The 6,000-nt window shown below is 40.4% G+C and overlaps 1 long non-coding RNA gene across 4 annotated transcripts in view; it reads left to right on the top strand.

Annotated features, from left to right (window-relative positions):
* Positions 1 to 485: 485 nt before the first annotated feature.
* Positions 486 to 6,000, top strand: part of LOC139035637 (uncharacterized) — a 51,994-nt gene continuing 46,479 nt past the window's right edge. The window contains exon 1 of one of the 4 annotated variants that reach the window (XR_011488279.1): positions 486 to 599. This is a non-coding gene — a long non-coding RNA (uncharacterized lncRNA). Of the gene's footprint in view, positions 626 to 6,000 lie in introns of all 4 variants that reach the window. The other 3 variants (XR_011488282.1, XR_011488284.1, XR_011488281.1) reach the window with 3 other exon arrangements.

Below are 6,000 nucleotides of genomic sequence, written 5' to 3'. Positions count from 1 at the left end.
TTTAAGGCTACTGGAAAGAATCCTTCCTATAACTTCCTCTTCCTCTCTTTTTCCATTGGACTTTCATGACTCTCTAAGGGTCCGTCTGAAGACAGTCAGCATGGACTGCTTTATAGTCTTCTATTTAATTCAAGACCACAGATTTCCTAAGTTTTTCTGCCCTTGGCTCTGAGGGCAGAGAGGATAAAGACATGGCTCTTGCCTCCTCAGGCTCATGGTGGAGCTGGAGAGAATGATGGAAAATGACACATCTCCATCTCCAGGGCTGGTGGGCAGGAGATTCGAGGGGCTGCAGAGGGAGGCAGGTGGGAATAGGGAAAACTTCCTGGGTGGGAGTGGGGTAGGGTGGGGGATGAAGTGCAGGGTGCAGGTGGGAAGTGAAAAGCAGCAGCAGTTCTAGCAGCAAAGAAGAGAGCTGGAGCTAGGGCTGGGCACAGTCACGTGGTTTATTTGGGGGATGCTAGAGAGCTCTGTGGACTGGGCATGCTGCAATGATTGGATTCCAGCTGTGAAGAGCCCAGGATGAATGAAGAGGGAGGACTCTGTAAGCCTTATGGAAGATTGTGAAGGAGGGGATTCACGACCTGCTTCAGATTATGGTCTGCTGGTTGAAGCAGCGGTGGGGGTGTGTGTGTGGGAGTAGGCAGGCTGGGGAGGGGGTGGGGTAGGGAGGGGGGTGGGTATAAGGCCCCATTGTTCGGTCTAATCCACTTTTCTGGAAGGAAACCTTTGCAACAGAGCAGACCATGTCTCAGCCTTGTGTGCCTGGCAGTGCTCTGCTAGAGTAGACAATCAGTAAATACACAGTGAAAAAAGGTCTGTTTACACACACACACACACCCCAATTTATATTTCTCTCACTTTTTTTTTTCCTTTTAAATAGGGCAATTAGGAATAGATGCAGACACCAGGAGGAAGTTCTCTGATCTCACACTGAACTGCAGGTTGGCATGTGACGGGGGCTGTAGGCTTCAGTTTCTTTGTACATTGATACGCTCATTGTGAGATGAAAGCATTTCCTCTTCTTCCTTTTTCATGGGTTTTATCAACATTTTGACTGCTCTGAGCATCTTCCTCATCAGAACAAAATGCATTTGGTATGGAACTAATAGGATATTTGGGGGTGGATTAACACGGAGATCTTAATGGCTAGCTATTTGGGTTACCAGTGCTACTGCCTGCATAAAGGGAAAAGGGAAAAGGTAACAAAGATTCATTTTCTTGCATCTCAAATCTTCTTTTAATTTTCTTAGGCATACATCAGTTCATAAATTCAAATAGAAAAATTGTATTTCCTTTAAAGAAAAATAGAGGGAAAAAAGAAAGATACCTACCACTACCGTTTTGAGGATTGGAAATAAGGATTTTTTTTTCTTGATTTAATTAATATTCATTTTCTAGTAGAAGTGTGAACGCTTACCTACCACATTCTGTTGATGTTTGTGGATTTATTTTTAGAGCATGGGAGTAAAAGAGAGGAAGAGAGACTGAGAGATCGTCAGACAATATTTAGCTCATTGTCTACATTAGAGACTATTGAGATGTAGAATAAAAATTAACTGGAAGCAAACATATCCACAAAATGCCTAAAGACTTGGCCTGGCACTTAGAAGTAAAGTTAAGCTTCTTGATCCATGTGAAAAAAGCATATCTATTTCCTATTCTTGTGGCCTCATTTCCTCATTAACTGATGGTTGTGGTGGAATTCTGTCCTTCTATTCACCTCCTCCTGAGAGATTCTTAACCATTTAAAGCAGATAAAAACTTATTCAGAAATAAAAATCTGCTCTAGTCAATGGAGAAGCTGCTTTATAGATCTATATTATGCTCTATTTATATTTATTCCAGTAAGTCCTCATTCATCCTGGGAAAATGATGAGGTCTTACATTGCTGCATTGTTTAATTGTTTACAAAGCATGTTTTATTTATTACCCTATGGAGATCTTTCTACTTTAAAAGAGAGACACTTTTATCTGGTTTTACTTAAGAAACCCAAGATTCTGATATTTCTTGAGATCACTTGGCTAGCACTTCATGGAGTCATGCCAATACCATTATAATCTGACTCCTGTGTCAGGGTTTGCTCCAAAAAAAAAAAAAAAAAAAAATAGAAGGAATGTAAAGAAAAAAAGGACTAACTAGAAAACTGTTACCTGTGAATCTTAGTAGGGAAAGCAGTAGTGTTCTGATTTTTAAATTCTTGATTGAAGTGGAAATTGAAATAAAAAGTATAAAGTTTAAAATAATCCACTAACATTTATTGACTACTGTGCTAGGCATTGAAAAGTCCATGTGTTATCTCATTTAATTCTCCTGAAAACCCTAAGAAGTGGAGAAATATAATAACTTCTGATTTTCTAGGTGAAGAAAGGGTTGAGAGAAAAATAACGAAAATGAATGTTTATCGAGTGTTTCCTCTGTGTAGTCATAGTGCTATATGTTTTACATGTAACTTCTCATTTGTTCCTTAAAGCTGTGAAGGAGAAACCTATTTCACAGATGGCATGACCGAGGCACAGGGAAGTGAAGTATCTTGTCCAGGTTCACATAGCTGTTAAGAGGCAGAGCCGGGATCTGAACCCAAGTACTATTCTGTTCAGAGTCTGGGCAATTCCCACCTAGCTGATGCTGCAGGCCAGTCTTTTCTCCTTGCGTTTTGGTCAAAGCTCGGGAAGATATGTGATCATTTGTGGTGCTCAGGGCTTGTGAGCACATGGGAGCAGCATCATACCTTCTTGGACAAGCTGGTAACAAGCCACCTTTTCCTACAAGAAAAGGAAGAACTCAATAGGAGCTTTTACAAGGACTTTGATGTGGGGAGAGTCTATCTGAAAATACTGCATCATTGGGGCTTGAGCAGTAAATATGCTTATGAATTTTTTACTGTAAGGCAGGGGTTTGGACAAGTTAGAACTGTGTTTACTCCCCTGAGTCTGAAGAGAGAACATGTTTAGGTTAAGTAGCTATTAATAACAGTTGACGATAAGCAAAAAGCAACTCCAGGACTGTGGTTGTCACAGTCTCTTAATTAGATCATCAGGCTAATACTTACTACTTGCTTATTTTATATTGTTTGTTACTGGTTTGAAGTGTACAGAATTGGATCAATCATAATCCTGTTTTATAACATACGACATTGGTCCTTGCAACTTGTTTATACTGATCACTATTTTAAAAGCAAAGTTAAGTGAGAATGTTTTCTAATACATGCTTCTGGATACTCTGGACCCAGAGCTACAGCTCTGGCATATGGTTTATCTGTGGAATCTTTTCCCACAATCTGGACATAAAACCTGGGAGGTTTAGGAGAATCTGCTCTGAAATCCAGAACTTGGGGGCAATGACCTTGCTATGGATAAGACGCTTCTCTCCTTTCCACCAGGGGTTAAGGTTTCAGGGTAGGGTCAGCCAGGGACTTGATGAGGAAAGAGTATTCATGACATTCTCTCCAAATTCCAAGGAGATAAAACAAACAAGTGGTCATTTTCCAGGAAAATTGAGGCCATGTTTCCAGTGCCCTGATAATCCTTATACTCGCCATTCCTCTGCCAATGAAAAAAGTTGCTCACACCCTCAACCCTTTGCCTTGGGAGGGTCAGCTGGGGTGAGGCCAACACAGCTACTTCTAGAGGGGGAGTGGGGAAATTGCACCTTGCCTGGGGCCCGTTTGGAAGTCCTTGAACCAGGCATTTACAAGGAAAAGTTGAGGTTGCCTGGGAGAGAAAACTCTTTGCATCTAAGAAGACTTTCACGCTTGTCTTTCTTCCTCATTACAACTGCTTTCTGTCTCTATGGAAAATGTATTCCAACTTTCCTACCCCCAAAATGAATTTTAATTGTGATACCAGAGTAGGGCATTTTGTGTTTCTAGGGGTTGGGCTTATTGTAAAGACTGTTGCTCTACCTGGGGCATTGGTGTTTGTTTTCTTTTTTGGTTATTTGTATCTAGTTCGGCAACACATTGCAGTGACCGAGAGCATGAACTCTGTAGTTGTGTTGACCAGTTCCAGGTTCTAACTCCAACATTTACTGGCACATTTTTTAAAAACCTTTGGAGAAATATTTAAATTTTCTAAATATTAGTCTCTCTCTTTTTTTTCCCCGAGATAATGGGAACTGCCTCATAAAGTTGTCATGTGGATTAGTTAAAGCATCCTTTGTAATTCACTTAGCACAGCTGTCAGAACATAGTGGTTCCTTAGTAAATGCTAGTTGCAGAGGCTGCCATGAAACACAGGTCTTAATAGACTTGTACTTTATTTCTCCTGGCTGGATGCCTCTAAGTAAGATTTTTGGGTTCAAGAGTATGCGTATTATACATTTTAAATCACAGTACCTGATTACTATCTAAACAGTTTGCAGCAATTTATAGTCTTATTATAAGTGAACAGAAATGGCTCTCTTTCCCAAACCTTACCAACACCGGGAAATGAGGAATCCTCTCAATTTTGGCTAATTTGATGGTTGGAAACAATTTCTTATTATTTGCATTTTCCTGATCTATAAAGAGACAGTGAATCTATACATAGATCTATTGGCCATGTTCAGATTCTCAGTCTGAAGAGTCTGTCTCATCAGAGCCTTTATCTGTGAGATTTTACAAATATTTGCTACTTTGAACAAATATTACTAATTTATAAGAAGTCCTTGAATTAAGGATATTATCTATGTTGAAAATATTTCTCTCATCCTTTTGTCTTTGTGATCTTTTGCTGCCCTGCTATTTACATATTTTATAGGGAGTGATGTAACTATTTTCCTTTTATGTCTTCTGGGTCTTCTCTTATTTATCCAAGATTTTGTTTTTTTTATTTTTTATTTTTTTTCCATTTATTTTTATTAGTTGGAGGCTAATTACTTTACATCATTACAGTAGTTTTTGTCATACATTGAAATGAATTAGCCATGGTAGACCTGTAGCTGTGAGAAATACATTTCTATTGTTAGTAAGCCACCTAGTCCATGTTCTTCTGTTATAGGAGCACAGGAAAACTAAGATATTAGGTGACAGGCATGACAGGCACATTCATTATCTGTTCTTCTTACTTTTGAATATGTTTGAAAGTTTCTACAAGTGGTAGCTTTAAAAGTTTTGATAGCATGCGAAGCTCATCAAGGTTGCTGTCCTAATCAGTTGGCTGAGCAGCAGAGATGGTAAGTCGGCTTGCAAGTTCAGCTAGGAAGGGATGTGGACTCATCACGGTGGTGTTGAGCAATAGGGCAGTCACCCATGGGGGAGCTGAGCCGGAGCCTGAGCAGCCAGCCAGGGCTGTGCTGGGTCCTTGGACTCTGAACAGCACGGCCTCCTCTTCCCGATTGCTTCATGCCTTTGCCCTCAATTCTGCAGGACTCTGTGAAGAGGTAGGAGTAGATATTTCTGTTGGGGAGGCAAGTGAGAAATTGAAATCAGTCTTTAAATCTCTCTCTGGGAAAACAGCAGTAGGTGGCAGGAGAAGAAGTATTCCCATTTCCCATCAGATTTTTAAAAAAGATTTATTTATTTGGCTGCACTGGGTCTTAGTTGAGGCACGTGGAATCTAGTTCCCTGACCAGGGATTAAACCTAGTCCCCTTGCATTGGGAGTGCAGAGTCTTAACCCCTGGACCACCAGGGAAGTCCCTTCCCATCAGATTGGCCTCTCTCTCCCCTCTGTAAAAAATCTTTTGTCAGTCCTCTTACACTCACTCTAATCTTCCAGTTTCACCTCTCTCTTTTGTATCCCCAGCATGACACACTTTTCCTAGTCATGGTAACTTCTTGGTCTTGACTATGATTTGCTTACTTCTGCAAATCTGCAATCAAGTATTAGGAACAGTATTAAAATAGAGGTCCTACTCCAGTGACCCTCAGAGCCCCATATAGTATCTGTTATTGACAGGATGCACAGTTGAAGAAGGATAAACTTGAAACACTACAGTCAACCTGAGATGCCTCACCCAAACTTTCCCAATTCCTAGTCCTCACCTCTTACAAAATGCTACTACTCAAAATACAGCTCA

The sequence above is a fragment of the Odocoileus virginianus genome, chromosome 1 (assembly GCF_023699985.2).
Source record: "Odocoileus virginianus isolate 20LAN1187 ecotype Illinois chromosome 1, Ovbor_1.2, whole genome shotgun sequence".
Classification (NCBI taxonomy): Eukaryota; Metazoa; Chordata; class Mammalia; order Artiodactyla; family Cervidae; genus Odocoileus; species Odocoileus virginianus.
The sequence above is the reverse complement of the archived record's forward strand: the minus strand, read 5'-3'. Positions and strand labels throughout refer to the sequence as shown.